General features: G+C 36.4%; 1 protein-coding gene across 4 annotated transcripts in view; it reads left to right on the top strand.

Moving 5' to 3' along the window:
* CSNK2A2IP (casein kinase 2 subunit alpha' interacting protein) overlaps window positions 1–21,759 on the top strand; it is a 113,769-nt gene that overhangs the window by 79,750 nt on the left and 12,260 nt on the right. For 2 of the 4 annotated variants that reach the window (XM_084801976.1, XM_084801977.1), the window contains exon 2: window positions 6,195–6,349. The gene's annotated coding sequence lies outside the window, so the exon portion shown is untranslated. Of the gene's footprint in view, window positions 1–6,194; window positions 6,350–16,902; window positions 16,958–17,033; window positions 17,111–21,759 lie in introns of those variants that run through there. The other 2 variants (XM_084801978.1, XM_084801979.1) reach the window with 2 other exon arrangements.

Genomic DNA, 21,759 nt, shown 5'->3' on the forward strand with positions numbered 1-21,759 from the left:
AGAAAAAAAAAAAAAACCAACAAGAAAGTTAAATCCAAGCCACTGAGGCAAATGAGAATCAGGCTTGGTGAGGTCTGTTGCTTGGTTCTCCTCCTCCTCCTCCTCCTTCTTCCTTCTTCTTCTTCCTTCTTCTTCTTCTTCTTTTTCTTCTTCACCAAAGAATTCTACCAAGGAACTCTTACCGCTGATAAACACCTTCAGAAAGGCCTGTATAGCCCTCCTGTATACGAAAGGCAAATCTGCTGAGAAATCAGTTAGGGAAACAATATCTTTCACAATAGAAACAAAAACCTTAAAGTATTTTGGTGTAACTCTAACCAATCAAGTGAAAGACTATGAAAAAAATTTCAAGTCTCTGAAGCGAGAAATTGAAGAGGATATCAGAAGGTGGGAAGATCTCCCATGCTCATGGAATGGTAGGATTAACATAGTCAAAATAGCCACCCTACCAAAAGCAATCTACAGATTCAATTCAATTTCCACTAAAATGCCAACACAATTCTTTACAGACGTTGAAAGAACAATTCTCAACTTCACATGGAAAAGCAAAAAACCTCGAGTAGCTAAGAAAATCATGTACAATAAAAGATCTTCCAGAGGTCTTTCCATCCCTGATCTCAGGCTATACAGTAGAGCAACAGTAATTAAAAAAAAACTGCATGGTACTGGCATAGAAACAGACTTGTGTTCCTTGGTTCTTAATATGCATTCTGTAAGTGAGGAAAAGGGTAAGGTACATATTATAAGACTGAGAGATTGGTGTGGAGCAATCAGACTGGTTTTTCCAAATGCTGATCTCAACATTGGTCATAATACCATTTAAAGAAATGGTATTTAACCTCTTAATTTTTAATCTCCTCTCCCACTTTTAAAGTGATGGAAACTAATCTAAATAAGGGCACTGTGGTCCCAGTAGAGAGAAGGTGGGAACAGAGAAACACACTTTGAATTGATCGCTGTCCCTTGGCAGAGAGGCCCTGTGGGGACATAGAGGAAGGGGACGCAGCTATCCAGATGAGATAGGCTGTGGTCAGATGGTGGGGGAGGAGGAGCCCACTGGTCCCAAGTCTAGGGGAGGGGAATAGTGAAGAAGAGGAAGGGAGGGTGGGGACAGGAAGATAAAGGCAAGGGGATTACAATCAAGATGTAATATGAATAAATTATAATACAAATATATATAAAAATAAAGTTTTTTTCTTTTTAAATTAAAAAAAGAAAAAACCCACTTCAATATTTACTATTCCAAACTTGGACATACATAATCTCATTTAATTCTTGCAGAAGAGTGAGGTGCTCTGGGTATAATTTCTTGCAAAGGTCATTTGATTTCCAGAGTTATGCTAATGTATTGAGCCCTCTTTATAAGTCCTAAAGCCAGATTGTAGAGGTATAGTGTTTCCTCTGGTCTAGCAATCTGAGGGGAACAGCTTTGACAGGTGTGACCTCCTGAGAGGCTACCATTCCCCTCATTACAGCTTCAATACCACGAGACACCTTCAAGTGATTTTTTTTTTTTTTTGCCAGAAATCAGAAACCCAGCTGTAAAACTCTCCTCCAAGTTCCTAGTAGATCTGCACTAAACGCTAAATGCCAAATGCTAAAAATGGCTTCAAACAGCCAGACATTTGGCTGTCAAGGGGATGCAGGAATATGCTAGCTTTTATTTTATTATTTTGTTTTTGTTTGTAACCTTTGCTTTGTGAATTTGGATAGTGCTTGTATGTTCATGGGTGTAACTTTAGTACACTGTTGGAATAAAAAAGATCCAGTGATAATTTCAAGCCCCAGATCAATAGATCAAAGAACCACAGGGGCAGTGAGAGATTCGTAGTGCATCTTTCTACCTTTGAGGCTGCATAGACATCATCATGTGTGCCCAGTGGCCTGCTTCTGAATGCTCGCAGTGCTCCCTCACCGAGTGCTCACAGCTTACATGCTTAGTGTGACTCTTCCACTGGGAGCCGCCTGAGGCTGGGAGGATGAAATACAGGTTAGCTCATCCATCGACACGTTGTTAAAGTTCCTGATCGATAAGCTTGCTTTTTCATTCAAAATAAATGGACATTTTATTTTTCATTTCCAAATAAAACTAGTATTTTTCTTTTGAATGTCTCATACTACCAGCTTTGTTATATGATACAGGGAGGCATGAAAATAATTTAGCATGCCACAATGTCTGTGTGAATATTTCCTAATATACTGAATTTTCAAATACAACATAAATCATTCAATATCCTTTATATCAAGCATTTTCTTCTTGCAAACAAGATCCAAACTACTCAGTATTGTGTCTGAGAACAAGACCCATGATACGGACCCCTAAAATGGTATACTTTTAATTTCTATTCTGCACTGATTTACACACAGGGAAATGTGCTGATGGAAAAACACAGAGGCAATTTAGCTTATTTACACAGTAGATAGCCAGATTTGTTAGCAGCTTCTGTTTATTATTTATTTATTCTTCTGAAATCTGCCTCTGTTCTCTGAGATAAAGATTTGTGCATATACTTTCTTCTTAGTTATCTGGTCCAACAGAAGCTTTCCTGGGAGCTGCAAGGGTCGCCATGAAAAAGGTCCAATATTTAACGACTTCCCCTGACTGCCTTAGGAAGGAAGCCTGCACTCCACCGGGGCAAGAGAACCAGCGTCTGGGCTGGGGCTTCCCTGTGTCTGAGCAAATGTTGGCCACTCCGGTGGCATACGGAGCCAGCTGATAATTTCCATAGCTGCCTGTTTGTATCTGTATATAATATTCAAAGATAGTGAGTTTTCACATGGTACGTACTGAATCAGGACAACTCCAAGTCTCACAAGACTAGGACTTACAAGCAACAATTAATGTTTGAAACCAGGTTTCACATAACCCAGACTGGTCTCGAACTCAGTATAAAGTTATGGAAGCATAACCTTGAATTTCGTAATCCTTCTGTTTTCAGCACCAGAGCTGCTGAGGTTTCCAGGTGCTCATTGTTTACCCCATTTCATGAAGTGCTGGTTATTCAAACCAAGACTTCTCATATCCTAGGCAGTGTTAGACAATGAGATACTTAGAACTGTGTAGGATAATTATGCATTTAGGCAGGTACATTAATATATAAATATAAATCACTTACAGGATGTACTTTAAGGTTTAGCTCTACTTGGGATTAAAAGAAATATATATTTGAAACATTTAAAAATTTATGGTATTTTAATCACAGCATGTCTATGATACTATAAATTATATGAGAATTTATAAAAATGTGATCATATAAAGCATAAGAAACCACAGCACAAAATATTTTATAGTTGGAGTTCAATGGAATTTTTGAACAAACATAAATAATGAAATACATCTTATTGGTATTGGATTCCTTATGAAATAAGAATTTATTGGAAATTCCATGGAAATGTGTGAGAATGTGAACATCACTGGGGTGCTGATTGTGTTTGATGAAAGCCAGTGGAATATTCCTCAGAATTTCGTTTATTTTTGAAAGAAAAGATTGTCACACAGCTAATATATTGTATGCCTGTTGGCATCTTATTCTAAAGTAGTCTTCTCACAAGAGTAATTTTAATAATTAGGACTGTCATTACGCTACTGCTGACAACTCCCAAACGTCTACAAGGAAATGAGGGGTCAGACTCTGTGTGTGTGTGTGTGTGTGTGTGTGTGTGTGTGTGTGTGTGTGTGTAGACATTGTCTCTCTGTAAGTAGCATTTAGTATCATAAAAGTAGGTTTTAACTAGTTACATAGCTTTATTCAATGAGGCCACATAAAGGGAAAAGGAATAAAATTCTAATTGTAATGTTATTTGAGACTAAGAATATTGTATATTACATTATTGTTAGAATTGTTGCTTTTTGTTTTTAAAATGTTTTCTTTTAAGTAGGGAGGAAAGGTAATAAATTTTATAAAAATTGTTATCAATGCCAGTAAGGAAAGAAATAGCAACAAAACACCTTTTGCCTAAAGGCTCAAGTTAGTCTTTTAAAATGTTGGTTGATATTCTTTTTAATGCAAATAAAACCATATTTTGATGTTTGGGAAGCTCTAAAGGAGTGATGCAGAATCATGCATGAGGTTAAAACCAATGTATCATAATTCCTTTGACTCAAAATTATATGAGAGTGAGTTAAAAAAAAAAGACCATGCCCAGACTTCTACCACAGTTTTCTAATTGCTTTAACCAGAGAGAAAATTAGATATTGGTGTTTTTTTCAGTATCTCCCAGTATCACAATTTAGCCAAGCGCTGCAACAATTTATCTGCTCTAGTGCAACATAACCATAACATATGGACTTTGGTAGGTGTCCCACCTGGATACAGCATTATCATTATTCTGAAGTTATGTCTTGCTATTTCTAATCATGGGGCCAAATTCAGTTTCCAAATCACAGTTGTTAAGTATAAAAGCTTAGCATAGTAGATAGCCACCTGTCTCGCATCTGTCACTTGTTAATACAGACTTAATGACATTTTTTTCCTTTCTAGTGATAACATGTAAATTTCTTCCACATCAGGTATTTCTAACAGATTCTATTCCCAATTAGCTTAAAGTTTAATAATTTTTTTCAGTGTAAAATTTATGACTGGTGAGATATCATTTTCGTGTAAAAAATGTTACCCCTGCACAAAAATTAAGGCAAAAGAATTTCCTGAGAGCATTTTCCAATGGGATTTTTTAATATCTTACATGTTTTTGATTACAAACTATTTACTAACCTGTATTTTCATTTTAATCCCATGTCATGCACACACTTAGTCAGTAGTAGATGCCATTATGAGGAGGATAAAAGATAACAGAGGGGGTGAGGCGGAGAAATTCTAGAGAAGCCAAATCAGTATTTAAATTATGATCTAGAAATGATCATAATGAGTGAGTTCACCCAGAAGCAGAAGGACTCAAATGGTATATACTCACTTATATCTGCATACTAGCCCAAGGGGCATGTCCCACGAAAGCCTTCACTTACCAGAAACTGGGACAGAGGGAAGGGCATCCTATTGGGACTCTAGATGAGAGAAGCATGGGAGAATGGCAAAGTAGAAGGATCCAGAGGGTCCTAGAAACCTACAAGTAGAACATTATGAAAGGCAGATTTGGGCCCAGGGGTCCCACTCAAACTAAGGCACCAGCCAAGGACAATACAGGTGGTAAACTTTAAACCCCTACCCAGATCTAGCCAATGGACAGAACATTCTCCACAGTAGAGTGGAGAGTGGGATATGACTTTCACACGAACTCTGGTGCCCCATATTTGACCATGTCCCCTGGAGGGGGAGACCTGGTGGCACTCAGAGGAAGGATAGCAGGTTACCAAGAAGAGACTTGATACCCTATGGACATATACAGGGGGAGGAGATCCCCCTCAGGCACAGTCATAGGGGAAGGAAATAAGGGGAAAATGGGAGGGAGGGAAGAATGGGAGGATACAAGGGATGGAATAACCATTGAGATGTAACAAGAATAAATTAATAAAAAATTTTTAAAAATTATGGTTAGGGCCCAGAGTAACCACTATAACTTTAGGAATGACATTTTCTAAATTATGACTATTAGGTTTGTGGCAGAGAGGAAAAAGAAGTGAGAACAAAGCAATACAATATGGATGCTCAATATCAGATGATTTTTTTTGGGTAAATTTATGTTGCATCCAACTTGTATAGTAGCATTTGGACAAAGTAGAAAATATATTCAAAAATCTAAGATATAATTTAAGAAATTTTAAGTAAACTAAATTAAATCCAAAACTGAAGCAACGTGAGAGACGTTTATAGAGAACACACACGATAGGCATTTGTACAAGATACATTTAGGGCGAGTCTTGTGTTTCCTCCATTTTCTTGCCTGTTTCAAAAGACAATCTTTTAACTCATCTGACTTTTGTTTGTGGCATCGTATCTACCTGGTTTGCACTATGGTCTTTTTGTAAGCCTATCGAAATTGTACTTTCCCATAACCTGTGTTTTTTTGTTACTGAGGAAAATAATCTTTTGTGATCATGGTCATTGATTCTATGTCATCATGTTTTGTTTTCAAGTGGGGATGCTCATACACGTAGGGTTCCATTATGTTAAGTGTTGTAAACTTACAGGGCAGCTCTGCCTTCCATCAGCATCAGTGGCATCCTTGATGTAAAATAAGCCTTCAGGTTGCATGATTTCATTTCATACTTTCAATTGAAAATAATTTTTATTTTTCAGAAAGACAGCACTTGCCTTCTTCTATCAAGAAATCAAACTCCATCAAGAGAGGACAACTCCCAGCAGGAATCTGGAGTTGTCCTTTGCTGGGTTGTGAGCTTATTCCTAAGGAAAACTTTTAGCAGAAACCATCCTAGGAATCATTTCTTCAAAAGGTATGCACATTTTTCTTGAAAATATTCATAGCAAATACTCCTAAGCATTATTTGATCCCCCAATGTTTATACTTTTTACAACTGACAATGTGTGCATCTTTGTAGATCTCGCTGTGCCTGACATCTGATGTAAGTTCCTTTCAGCATGTAAACTTTGACCAACAAAGGTTAATATCATTACACTTTAAAACAAAAATACTTTTTAACATACTTTTATAATAGCATGTATTTACTTATAAGTTAATCTGAAAGCAGACCATCACGTCTATCTCACACCTCTAGGACAGAGAATGAGATGTGAGTTGACCTTAAATTATCAGGCTTGATTGAGGAATTAGGCAGAAATATTGCTATTGTAGGGAGGATGCAAGCTGTCAGGCTTTCTGCTTATTATCCAGGGGCCAGCACAGAGCCTGTTATGTAATGGATGTAGGTTGAATATTTGATGAATATCAAGATTTAAAAAGCATTATCTTTAGCTGGGCACATTGGCACATGCCTGTAATCCCAGCACCTGGGAAGACAGAGGCAGGTGGATCTCCATGAGCTTGAGGCCAATCTGGTCTGAAATGTGAGTCTAGGACAGTGACAGCTACACAGAGAAACCGTGTCTTGAAAGCCCAAGAAAAAAAGGGCATTATATTTTACTACCAAGGTATTGACCATAAAAATTTTAGTGAATATTCCAAGTTAAATATTTATAATCGAAAACAATTCTGAGGAAATTATAGTCTTCACCTCAGTTTTCTGTCTTAAAGCCTTACTACAGTTGATTAAAAAATGATGTCAGATAACTGTGACTCAGTTGTTTTTTGACAACACATTTTCATTGTTAGTTTGCAAAAACTTCAAGTAGAATTTTGAATAAGAAAACAAAATGTCTGAGTTTGTAAGAAATCTTGATACTCAATAATTTTGTCTCGTGTGTATGTGTGTGTGTACACATGAGTGTGTGTTTCCTTTTAAAGAATTAGCAGAAGAATTGATGTAAGTCACACAGAAATCTAATAAAAAGAAATCTCAGAGTCATAGCATTTCCACCCTAAAATATTAGTTTCAGAGTACAGTTAGGAACTGCCACCTGATTATATGAAGGGGACATAGGAAGATATCACGAATTCAAACCTGAGTTCATGCCAAGAACAGATAAGAAAATTAACTTGAAGTTCTTGGAATCATAAAGATGTAAGAATATTCCAAAATGAAGCAAGCATTTAATGGACATGTTTAGGAAATCATAGCAGCAAGCCATGGTGGCACCCACTCTTAAGTGCCGCAGTTTGGGAGGCAGAGATGGGTGGATCTCTCCGAGTTTGAGGCCATCCTGGTTGACATAGCAAGTTCAGTGACAGATGCAACTACATAGAGATCTTGTCTTTAATAAAATAAAACAAACAAACAAAAAAACAAAAGCATAGCAACACTGTAATTACTATACAAATATATGAAGGCTCTAAATTCATACACCTCAAAAATAATTGACTAAACTTTTCCAAAATACCTGCTAGCCAAGTAGATGAGAATCAATGAAAAAAGTAGCCGTAAGGCAAAAATGGGAAAAAAAAAATCTTGAAATAACATCAATAAGAGAGTTTGGTTTAGTTTTTCATGTATTTCCTTTTTTATCACAGTATACTAATCTACTACATATACATTTTCATTTGTATATCTTACTTAATATTTAAAATTATGCAAATGGGGCTGGGGAGATGGCTCAGAGGTTAAGAGCACCCCGCCTGCTCTTCCGAAGGTCCTGAGTTCAATTCCCAGCAACCACATGGTAGCTCACAACCATCTATAATGCCATCAGCAGGCACACATACAGGCAGAACTTTGTATACATAATAAATAAATAAATAAATGAATAAATAAATAAATAAAAATAAATAGTTTAAAAAAATTATGCAAATGATAGCAAATACAAATAATTTCCCCAATGATACCTAGATTTTTTTTTCAAAGTTTTGTTATTTCTGGAGGGTGTTTAACTTCTCAGATATTTATCTTTCAATTTCTCTAAAAGTTGTATATATTAATAAGTAACTTATTTTTATTGGTTTACACATTTGCAATGTCTTCTGATTTTTCAAAGATTCATTACTATGATATTTCTGCAGAAAAAGTAAGCTAACTTAGCTTAGAACACTCATACCTTCAGAAATCGGACAACTAGATCTAGCTACTAGATATTTTCACAATTGTTTTAGTTTAGAGGAGTGTTTTAGGAAAGGGTCTCCATTACCAAGAAAAATATTTATCTAAAGTTTTTAAATTAATTTCTTATTTCAGGTCATTTCTGTATAATTCAAAATTAATGAAAGTTCATATTTAATACATGTAAGCAGAAATAAAAATATGAAACTTTTCCATTATCATATATCTGAAGTTTATTTCTTAAAGAAATGTATGCTGAGTATAATTAATAGTAGTGTATCATACAATGATACTTTTCACAAGAGGAGATTTTTAGGAGCTCTATGCACACGAAAATGGAAGATAGTTTTGTGATAGTGTTAATTTTCTGAACGATATAAATCTCTATGTAAATATGTATCAAGAAAAGAATATCAAAGGATCATGGTATAGATTGCAATGTGAACAACAACAACAACAACAAAACCCATCTCTGTGAAACAAGAACAAAACAAAATATCCCAAATACACACAAACTGATTTGGAAACATACAAGACAGGAAGTGAAATCCATCCTTTTCAGCCAACAAGGGGAAGACTTAGCACTTCACCCACTTCCTTTCTCCAAGTGCGGTCAGTCCCCAAATCTAAGTGTTTTTGTGTATTTCACGTAAGATTGGCTGATTCATATCCCTTACCAATGATTAGTCTTTGAAAACTGTGCTTTAAAACTGACTGGAGAGCATTTTATCCCGTACACTAACTCTCAAGTCAGTGATGAACTTGCCATGAAGTCACGAGATTTCGTTTGTTCCCTTGTCTTCAATTTAATTTTTGTGACACTGGGATGAAGCCCTGAGCTTTGCCCATGCTAAGCAAGCCCTTTACTTCTAACCTCCTCTGCCCATATTTTGTCTTGTTTTGTCTTATTTGAGGTGGGATCTGGTTTCGGAGCTATGGTTGTCCTGAGAGTCACAAGCCATTAAACTTAGATGATGCTCTTGGGGTTGGCGGAAACCATCCTTAAGCGGGTGGGCGTGGCTTGTAAGAAAGACAACTGAATGAAACAGAGGAAGCAAGCGTGTAAACAGTTTTTCCTCTGTATTTTCTTCTTCAGGCTCTTGACTTGAGTTTCTGCTTTGGCTTGCCTTGATGATAGAACATGCCTGTAAGCTGAATAAAACTATCTTTGTCTAAGTTACTTTGGGGAATGTTTTATCTTATCATATAGCAACAGAGAAACAAACTTTGGTAGTAACCAATGACTTTCTGATTGGATCCTGGGCCACAGAAGGGATTTCGTGCCCGGCATTATAAACCTTATTAACCTTTTTTTTTTAAGAGTTAAGTCTTGTAATTGCTGATCAGGACAGGAATTTGTTCTACTTTTTAATATAACATGTTTTTTTTCCTTTGACTTGTAAATCCTTTACATAGCAAATAAACTTTTGTGGACATTTTACTTAAATTTCTAGACTATTGTATTTTTATTTAACACATACACAAATTATACATATAATACAATTTTTTGTGGTAAAGCATTTAGTATTCTTTTGGGTTTTTGAGCTACCCAATATTTTATATAATGTATCACTCTATGGAGCAGTGGTGGGGTAGAACTTGCTATTCTATTTTATTTTATTTTTAAAATTATTTTATTGTTTTTTTAACATATACATTTATATTAATACAGATGAATAAGACAAACTACATACAGCAGGAAGACCCACGAGACAATCATGAGTTATATGAATGTTACTTTCATGGTGATTTGACCATTTAAGTATTATTGCTATTGACTGGACATAGAATTGATAACCAACTTCTCATTTTTATCCTTTGTTCCTTTCTTCATGTTTTGTATGGATGAGTTTGTTTTATCTAAATTTGATTGATATTGGCTTCAACTAAAAAATATTTTAACTATTGGAACTTCATATTGGAGTAAATATTAAATATCTATACTTAACTAGAACTTCAGTGTCTTTGCTCTTGATTGCAAGTGTGTTCTTGGTTGCAAGAAAAATAAGTCATTGATTGCTTAGAAGACGGCATAACCAGAATTTAAAACCGGGGATCATGAAGCCTCCATGGCAGCCACATAACAGTGACATAGTCACATCAGTCTTCTCTTGAGGGACTTGATGCGTAAGGAGTGTGAGAATTTGCTGAATCCTACAAGTGACTATGCACACCTATGTTATCAAAATATCCTGTGATGGACACATGCACAATGACTACAGTGCGGGTAGTCCGTGTTGCTGTTCTTGGTTCTGTACAGCTGTCACTGTTGTCCTTCTCATTTGTAAATGCATAGGACCCAAACATCCTGTCATGGTGCGTAGAATACGTCTTATTTTGAGCTTGGATTTTCTGTTGTTTCAAGCTAAAACACCTCAGTCAGAATAGAATTGTATACATATTAGATAAACCAAATGACAGCTATTACAGCTCTAACATGCAAGCTTGTAGGTGTGACAAGATGCAGTAGAGTGTATTCACATCCTTTTTTTTTTTTTTTGCCAGGTTAAAGTTGATTACTGCTATTAGGCCACAAGAAACAGTTACAGAGATTAATGGATTGTTTAAACTTAAACTTAATTAAAATGAAACATTTTTATTTAAGTGTTTTACAATTTTATATGTATACAGTGTATTTTTTCCTTTTTTTCAGTTTTATTTTTGAGAACTTCACAAAAGAGTACTATACTTAATATCTATCCATTTATAACCCTTCCAACTCCCCCCCACTCCCTGTCAAATTAATGACCCTTCTTATTGCTAAGATATATAATATATATACATATTTTAACACACACACACATATATCTCCTTCTGAGTTCATTTAGTGTTGATCATGTGTATGTATTCAGTGATGACCACTTGGGATTGGATACAAGATCAGTGGGGCTACCTACTAGAGAAGATGCATTCTCCCTTTCTTACACTTGCAGCCATTAACTGCCTATAAAATTTCTCCTATCCATGGGTCTTGTTTAGGCAACCATGCTGCTGAGACTTCATGGATGCAAGTTCCCTGAAATATGTCGAACACACTATTTTATAAGAGACTTCCTGATACCCTGGCTTTTACCTCTTTCTGTACCTTCTTCTATGACATTCCCAGAGCCTTAGGTGCACGGATTGCATTGTAGATGTACCAACTGGGTGAGGAATTCCATGGTCAGTTGTCCTCTGAAGTTGTATATTTCTGTGATTGTCTTCATCTTCTGCAAAATGAAACTTCTTTGATTAAGGGTGACAGATATTATCTGTATGTATAAGGATGAGCATTTAGAAGATAGTTAATTACTATGCTTGTTTAGGGAAGTGGCATTAGTAGGTTGTCATGCAGGAACTCTCACCTAACTAGTCACATATAGTTCGCTAGGTTTACATTACCAGGCATGAACGCCCTTTCCTTAAGTAGGCATTAAGTCCAATTAGATTACTGTTGCTTACCCCTAAGATATAAGTGCCATTATTGCAACATTGGGGATATTTTGCCATGTTGGTTTTAGTTGTAGTTCACAGGCATAACACTTGGGTAGAAATATTGATTGCTTTGCTTCCTTTGCTGTTTATGTAGCATCCTCAGATGCTATGAGAGCTAGTCTATAGGGAGAAGGCAACTTAGTTCCAGCTCAATTTTCCTGGCTACTGTGTCAGAAAAGTGTGATGTCTTCAGCAATAGAGCCTTATCTTCAAGTCCTGGAAGTCAAACAAGGGTAATGGCAGTTCCCTATAACTTCCCTGTCAAATAATCCAGGTTTGCCAAGCATGGCATTGTAGTCTTAGAGATAGTCTGTAGCCATTTGGGATGGACACATTATCACCTCAAATGGGATAACTTTATTTTCCGTACACACAAACACACACACACACACATACACACACACACACACACACACACACACACACACACACACACACACACTCGAATGCACACACACACACAGAGAAACAGACATACACACAGACACACACATGCACGCACATACATATACTATTTCCTGGTTCTGTGGCCATCTCAAGCAACCTTATGGTTATTTGTCTTTTGTTTTTCCTCTCCTCGCATAAACTCCCATTCCCCATTTTGCCCACATCCCTCTTCCTGTAATGCATTTTGATCCAATTCATCCTCCATTACTTTCTCATTCACATTGCTCTTGTTGAACTCTTTCTTCAAGAAAGACTTTTTGAAATTAATTTTAATACATGTTATATGTGGAGAGAGAAAAGAATGAAAAAGAAAGAAGAAAATTATATTTGCTAAAACTCTTTATAGCCCGAACGACCTTACCCAAATTAGCAAGATGGAACACATTTCATTTAAGCCTCATAAACACTTTATGTAATATGCAGTACTAAATGCCAAAATATTTTGTGAATTTTAAGTGGTAACACATTTGAAGGAATGAAAGGTCACTCAGTACTTACAAAAATGCTGGATTAAATAAAATTATAAGATGGAGATCATTAAAGGAGATTTCCAACTTGAGAGGTCGCATGACATACTACCAAGATAACTCCAGAAGTCTGACAAGAGGATATAAGTTGAAAAGGAATATAAGTGAAATTTCTTCCCTTTTACAACTGTCTTTTTGATCCTGAAAGTCACTTCTGGCTACGTTTCACAGTCTAACTGATGGTTGAGTTCAATCAAGCTAACAGGATGCTTTTTCATTAAGTATAATCCTTTCCTGAAATTTAAACAAATTCTAAATTTCATTATAAAAAATGTGAAAGTGTATGAATTTAAAAAGAAAATAAACATAACATAAGTTCATAATTAAAATAATCAAAACAACATTGGCCCGCTGGAAGCCCTATCTTTGGGCATGCATTTCCTTCCATTGCTTCCTGATTAACTGCGAAGGAGGAGCCTCTTCATCTGGCCTTGATAGCGTGTTGGTGAGGATGGGGGTAGCTTGCTGGATTGTTACCTACTGCAGTACGACAACAACAAAAGGCAAAGAAAGCTGAATGCATGGTCTCCACTCGATTGTCTAAATTTCAATCACCCTCATCTAGTGGTCAGTATTTCAAAATCCACAGTGAACTTGTTTTCCATTGTGAACATGTGGGCAGACAGACAGTGCGACTTGTATTACCTTCTTGTCAAACGCTGAGTGTTGAAGACTAAAACATTTACTTTTACTTAAAATTAAACGTGGTGAGTTTTATTTGTTTGAAATCTGTCTGATTAAATAACTGTATGAATAATCAGAACAAAAGACATTCGATGTTCTCTTATTATCAGGCCAAAATGACACTTTTTTCCAAGTTTTTAAGTCCATGTCAAGTTTAATTTTTCACATCCACTTGCATTGGTGTCCAACCAAAATAATTCTGGTGAGATGAGACTTGAGAACCATTTTCCCCCCTGCCTTCCTCTTCAACACTCTCAATCTCCTTTGAGGTGGCCAGAATTTATTTTCTTAGAGGACCATTAACAGAGAACAAATTATATTCCATTAATGGCTCTACTCGATTAATAACACATGTCTCAGAATTCAAAGCATTCTGCTGTCAGTTAAACACAAATTGCTATATTTTCAGTTTCCTTGAAGCTGAACAGGTGTTATAAAATTGGTCAATACCCACATGATCATAGACATAGAAAGGAATTTTCAACAATGATATTACTATAAATCTATAAGCACCTCACATCTCATTTCATCACTTACACATGTTATTATCAGTGAGTAGTGACAAACTGGTTATGTTTTGTGAGGCAAAATCATTTCTTAATGCCAGAAATACTAATTTAAAATAATTGTAGCATAAAAAACAGATTGACATTTAATCACTGCTATCAAACACTGATTTATCACCAGTTGAGATTATCCTAAATGTTAAAAATGTCTCTTTCAATTAAGATTCTGAGTTGGGTACTGTCCTCTTAAACTGCTTCAATATTTAATATCTGTTTTGCCATTCCTTCTGCAATGGTCATTCTCTTCTCCCTGTTCCTTACCACCACTTCCTGCCCCACCCTTTGTTTCTCCCTCTTTCTTTACTTCTATTCTTCCTTCCTTCTTTCTTTCCTTCCTTCCTCCCTCCCCTTTTCTTTCTTTACCACTTTCTTTCATTTTTATAAGGAAGGGTTCCATACTCTCTCCTCTATCCTGGTCTTCAGGTTGATATACATCTGAGGCTATTTTTGAACAGCCAGTTATAAAAGTAACTACTATTCTCCTGGCTCAATTGCTGTCTGGGAGGCTTACTGCCTCCTTCGGCTAAGCTAGGCCTAGTCCTGAAAGCTTCTACCTCTGTCCAATCTAACCTAGGCCTAGAATATATTCAGCCTCCGAGACTTACTGCTTAATAAACTCACCCTTACTTGTTCTTTCTGAGCTCTGGGCTGGCTGGTTAAACTCAGCTGTTGTGGCTCAAATTCTTCTCCCAGCGGAGTTACTTACTCTGGCATCTCTCTTGGCCCTGAATTGTTCTGCTTGGCCTCAAAGTATTGTAGCAATCTGCTCTAATCTTGTAGCTTCTGGCTCTTTCTGTCTTCACTTGAGTTCTCTTTCTACAACACATCTCTGTATTATTGTCCTGGTGAAACTGCCTGCTCTCTCTGTAAAACTGCCTCTTAAGTAGCTTCCCTTTCCTCTCTCTTATTATAAGAGTTGAGCAGATCCTATTCTGTCAAATCTTCTCTGATTCAACATCTTTTCTGTCACTCAATTAGACACCACTTTAAAAAATGGGTAATTCTTTCTACAAACTAACTTTACCTTCATTTGGGATTAAAGGCATGTGTTACCATGCCTGGACCTAAGATTTTCTTTACCTGGTATTTGCTGTATACTAGGCTGGCCTGGAACTCAGATCTGTTTGTGTTTATCTCTTGGATTAAGGGCATGTTTGTATTCCAGCCAGATCACACAGAAATAGAAGATCTTTGGATGTGATCTCTTGCCACCTGGATCACAAAGGACTAGAATGAATTTGGATGTGATCTCTTGCCAGAACAGGCATGTTCTGAATTGCCATTCCTGTACAGTCAATCCTCCTGCCTCCTACCTTCAAAATATTGGGATTATAAGCATGTACCATCACAGCAGATGCATTTCATTAATATCAATTTTAATAATATGTAACATTTATTTAGTTAAGTACTTATAAGTTTTACTTATCTTCATGGACACATCAATTATTTCCAGATTTACTCTAGTGAAGAATCTGTAAAGAAATCTGACTTTCTCACGTACTCTGGTGCCTCATATTTGACCATTTTCCCTGGAGGGGGGAGACCTGGTGGCACTCAGAGGAAGGACAGCAGGTTACCAAGAAGAGACTTGATACCCTATGAGCATATACAGGGGGAGGAAGTCCCCCTCAGGAACTGTCATAGGGGAGGGGAATAAAGGGAAAATGAAAGGGAGGGAAGAATGGGAGGATACAAGGGATGGGATAACCATTGAGATGTAACAAGAACAAATTAATAAAATAATATATATCTTGGAAAAAAAGAAATCTGAATGACTGAGAAAACTGTATAAGTTGTGGAACCATTCTGAAACTCAGTTTCTCCAACCATCTATGGCAAACTTGAACTACACAGTTGATACTTTTCAAGGCTGTGGAGTTTGTGATATCTATAAAACTGAACTGTGGAAAATACACAAGTATTTTGTGAATTCCTCATTCTCCCTCATTAGTCTTTGGCCATTTCTTTTGCATTTGACATTTTGAATTCAGGAACAATGTGAATGAAGGGGAAAAAAAACCTTTCTACAAAGTAATATTTAGAAAAGTAGAATTTGCAGTTAAAACTAAGTTCCTTCTTAGATTAGCTGGGAAAGCACTAACAACAAAAATGGAGGTGTTAGGATCACAGTGTATCCAAGAATGAATTAATATAGATACTGTATACAGTCTTCAGGCATCATAAAAGAGAAGTGTGGGGAGGGCTTTGGAACAGTGAAGATTCTGCTCCAAGACATGTGTGTGTGAACATGCCTCAAGCAAAAGGTATGTGACTTTGGAAGGACAGAATGCATGAGAGGTAAGCCTTCTGGAAGAGTCACCTTCACGAGTATTAGCAATAATCATCTCTTTAGTAGGTTTTATATTAAGTACCATTAATGTTGACCATATTTTTATTTGTATATGAAGAAGCTAATGCTATCTTTCATTTTTTCCCTCAAAAGCACTCTAGAGTATGTCTGTTTACACAACTGTATACTCATCAAAAAGTCTAGAAGCCCATTGCCTTTTTGATTCACCTAGAAATTATCTCAGCATCTCTCTGTATCATTTTTACACATTCATCTTGTTACCTCATCACACATGCCAGGAAATGGCTTGACCAGATGCCGACAGAAGATATTATACTGTTTTAATGCCATTATTTGAATTTCAAAGAAGAGGAAATGATCTTTAATTGTAGATTGAACTGTCCTTTGCAGGTGCAAAAAGAAACTTTGGCTGCCTCGTTTAGTAACCTGTGCCAAGAGTTCAAAGGTGAATCAAAAGGAGAGTATAATTTAATAAACGACGGATTTTTCTTAGTGTTGCCTAGAGAAGTTCATGAGATTTTCAAAGGAAGGAACATTACATTACGATAACAAAAGGAGCATCTATTAGCCAACTGCAGCACACCAGAGAGGTGTAAAGGTGATTTTTTTGAAAGATATATCTGATTAATCTTTAGCTCTTGCCAAGAAAACAATTAAGTTTGTTATTCTTCAAGTTCTGGGTTTGGAAGCCAAACATGGCTGAAATGTGCCTGCCTCACATTTCTCGACAGACAACATAGCTTCTGCAGAGAAAGAGAGGTTTTATTGATGTAGGAAGAAAAATAAAGAAACATGGGCTTTCAGTGGAGCATGCTTCTTGGTTTCCTATGTGAGCTGATGTTGAGGTTACATCTTCTTTCGGCTGTTATACCAGGCCAAAAAAAAAAAAAAAAAAAGAAAAAAAAAAAGAAAAAAGAAAAAACCAATAAAATGTATTTCTATGATTGATTGTATGCTGGTTTAAATTCTTGAATGTAGAGTTGTTTACTTACCAGATTCTTCAATTTCAATGGCTTCATAATTGCTTTAATATTTCACATTTTTGAAAAATGTTATGAATTACAAGACAGGCTTTCTTTGGTACAGTTCATTTTTTTGGTCACTAATGTGCAATTCCTGGAGAAAAAAAAATCTGTTCCTGTGTTAAGGATTCTAACAAGAAGATTGATTGGAAATTACTATATCAAGTTGGCATATTGTAAATCCAGGGCCAGAATTGTTCTTAATTTAGTTCCCTTAAGAGGGTAAGCAGGCTACCAGAATGAGACCTTATGTGATCATATGGTGGTGGAAGAGGTCCCCTTCTGTCACAGACCTAGGGGAGGGGAGCAGGGTGAAAGAGGGAGGGGGGAGTGGGAAGATACAAGTGAGGGGATAACAATTGAGATATAATCTGAATAAATTACTTAAATTAAAAAAATTCACTCATTGCCTTCCTCCGTGTCCTACCTTACATAAGTCTAACATTCAGGTAAGCACTTTGGAATCCATTAACTTCCTAGACCAATGAGGAAAATATAACAAGATATTTTTGTTTGTGATATATTGTGTTGTTCTTGCTTTGTTGTACTCTGCCGGCCTGATGTCTACCAATGTCTATGACAAGTGCCTTGATTTTTTTTTTTGTAACTACAAAGTTCATGTAGCCATTTCCATGTTGGATAGACATGTTATCCAGAGAAATTTGTATTCATGTCTTGGGCCATACTCATTTCTATAGGGATCCAAAGAAATTACTTTATTATTCTCTTTGAGGTGAGAACCATGTTCTGTGTCCATAGTAAAACTGAACTGTCTTAGACTTACTGAGAAAATAGAAAAGGATTATTTTAAAAATGGAAACCAAGATTAGTAACAATATTTGTTTATTTATTTGTGTGTGTGTTTATTTTTGTCTGGAGACAGGGTATCATTATGTAGCCAAGGCTAGCCTAAAGCTAACCATGGAGTCCAGGCAGATCTTGATCTCATGATACTGCAGCTTCTGCCTACAGAGTGTCTACATATATATAATTATATAGATTAAATATAAAAATAAATATATCAATTAAAAAAAAACCTACCCTAGGTTCCCAGGAACAAAATAATCACTTTACAAAGCATTAAGAAGATATCTTCATAGTTGAATTTTTGCTCCATAAGGAGACATGGGTGACTATTTTCTGGTAGTGATACTTTGTTGAGCTGCAGCTGAAGAAATGGCTCTGCAGTAAGGCATACTGCTCTTCCCGAGTACCTGGTCTGACTCTCACCACCTGTATCAGGAAGCTCTAATTTTTTGATAATTGGCCCTTCAGTTGGGTTTAAAAACAGAAAGAAAACACGTGTGCTTTAAGGAAATGCTGAGGTAAAAATATTATACATCTGATACTTCTGGCTTAAGCAAATTGAGAAAATAATACGCAAATGTGATTTTCAAGTCAATGATGTTGATGCTTTTGTCCTTTCTTACACACATCCAACACTCTGGCTAGATATATGTTTGAAGATATCTTAGCCTGCACCAGGGACTTCATAAACATACTGTTTATATTAGGTGTTTTGTATTTGGCTCTGTTCTTCTATATAAGCATCTGTGTTTTACCTCAGACACTTAAAATTTCTGACATAGCAATTTTGATACATCCAGAAGTGTGGGAACGTACAAAACAATGCACTTGAATGTGAAGTAGAAGAAAGTTCCAGAATGGACTTAGGAAAATGACGTGCACATTGAGAAAAGAGGAGCAGATACCTGGGTAAAAGAGAAAGGTCAGGAAGATAAGGGGGAGGCTTTGGAAGGTATGTCGGACTTGACTCAAAACAGATGCTGGCAGCAGGCGGGGAGAGACGAGAGAGGATGGCGATTCGGAGGGTTACTTATCCCTCAGAACAGAGAAACAGAAATCAAACAGCCAGAGGGATCATCTAAATCCAGCGAGAAACAGCAAAGGCGGGAAAAAGCCTGAAGTCAGGTCTTGCTGCGCGTGGACTTCAGGACCAGGCCAGTGTTCCTCACGCTATAGCACCGGTGTTAGTTCATGTCAACGGAAGACTCATATGCTGAAGGTGGAATAAATGCTGGATGGTACGTTTTGTGCTATTGCCTCATTGCTCATCCCCCAGTTTCCTGTGAGTAGAAATGCGTGAAGTACAGGAAGGAACAGCACAAAAGGCACAATACGGCGATCCAAATTTACGGCATATGTGAGGTCAGCAATCTCAGTAGATGTTTGTCTCCATCTTCTAGGTTTTTTTTTTTTTTAATTTTTATTCAGCAAAATCATTTTTGAAGCATCTCAGGCAGTATTTCCAGTAAGAGATATTGTAAGACTGCCTCATGTATCTTTCCATTTTATATTTTAATGTAGAAGCTATTAGCTGAGTCCTGGGGTATATGACAGGCAGGAATCTAAGCCGACTGGGGATCTGAAGCAAGATGCTCCCCAGAGCCCAGCAGTTTGTCTCTAATATTAACACATCCTCTTACTAATATTAATAATAATAATAACTGGTAAGGAGGATCACTAACATTGGATTTAATTCCACTCATAATTTGTTTTTTTTCCTGGAATAGTTTGTATAAATATTAGATAAAAACAACACTGAGCTTAAACACAAATATTTTAAATCATGAATGAAGGATACAAAAGAATTCTTTTTTTTTTAATGGCAAACCTTGTAAAATGATTTAAACTAGTGAAAAATTAGTCAAAAGTATTAATGCCAGTTCTCTTGGAGAAGTAATTGAAACCTTTCTTTCTGATCAGCAAATGTATAATGCTTAAGCTACATAAGTTGCAGAAAAATGAAGATATTATCTGTCATTATGATAATATTTGTGTTTGTTGTCATAGCAAGAAAATGGGCATCCTACATTTGAGAAAGCATATTAATATTGTTAGCTATTTAGCAAATATGGTATTTTAAAATAATTTATTTTTATCTTTGAAAGATTGATACTTGGTCTTTGTCATATGCACTGATATGGATGTGTTATGCATATCCATTATAGTTTAGTGCATTTGGAAGAAATATCTGCATTACTGAAATCTAATCATTTTAGATTCAGACAGCTGGGGGTGTTCAGTTAAATGGAGAACACGAACCAAATAAAATGAATGCAATGTGTAACCTACCAAATTATCCTTTGCAGGCTCCCATCATGATTTTGTATAAGCAAAATATCTTGAATTAGACATGCAGTGTAATCAACAAGTCTGTACATGTGCCGTGGTTTTCCAAAGCTCTTCTCTTTGTTTGCACAGCTGCTGTCTAGAGAACAGTTTCTCGCATAGCATTTAAAGTATTGTCACTGCTCATTTATGTGTAGGGATGACCATTTCTAGGAAGAAATCCCTTGGCAGAAGTGATCTATGGAAACTTGATACCTCACTTCATTATCATTGCTAAAGTCAATGTTTGTGAGTTATTCATTCAGCAGTTGATTGCTTTGTGACGCAAACAAGGAAAGTACAGTTTTCTAGTTGTTGTTATTTTTTTGTCAACTGGACACAAGTTAGAGCTATCTGAGAAGAGGGAACAATTGAGAAAATTCCCTTGTTAGATTGGCCTGTAGGGAAGGGTGTGAGTCACTTTTTAAATTAGTGATGATATGGGAGGGCCCAGCCCCTAGTGGGTAGTGCACCTGGGCAGGGGGTCCTGGATTGTGTAACAACTCGGACTGGGCACGCTAGGAGGAGCAAGCCAGTAAGCATTCTGTCATGGCTTCTGTTCTTGGTCCTGGCCCCAGGTTGCCACCCTGCTTGAGCTCTGGCCCTTCTGTCCAGTGATGATGATCTGTTATGTTGAACTGTACGCTGAAATATACCTGGTCCTTCTCACGTTGCTTTTGGCCATGGTATTTTTATCACAGCAGTAGAAACCTAATTAATGACAAATAAACTAATTTTTACCCAGAAAGTTTAGTATATAATTATCCAGGAAAAAAAAAGTGCTTCAATCATTTGTCAGAAACATATTTTAAAGCAATCATATCATAATATAACAAGTGTTCTTCATTGAACCCAAACCAATATTGAGAAGCCAATATGTTGTAAACTTAGTGAACTACATGATTGATTTAAGAATATACATTTTGAATAAAGTGCATTGACATCAATTATTATATATTAGTAACATGTAGGGATTACTCAGACACTATTATTGGGTCCCACCTAGGGAGTATATACTTTAACTTTCAATGTTTGCTTTAAGATTTACAACAATTCTATGCTGAAGTATGAATTAATAAAAATGGTTAAAACT

Source organism: Acomys minous, assembly GCF_964271855.1.
Source record: "Acomys minous genome assembly, chromosome: 11".
Classification (NCBI taxonomy): Eukaryota; Metazoa; Chordata; class Mammalia; order Rodentia; family Muridae; genus Acomys; species Acomys minous.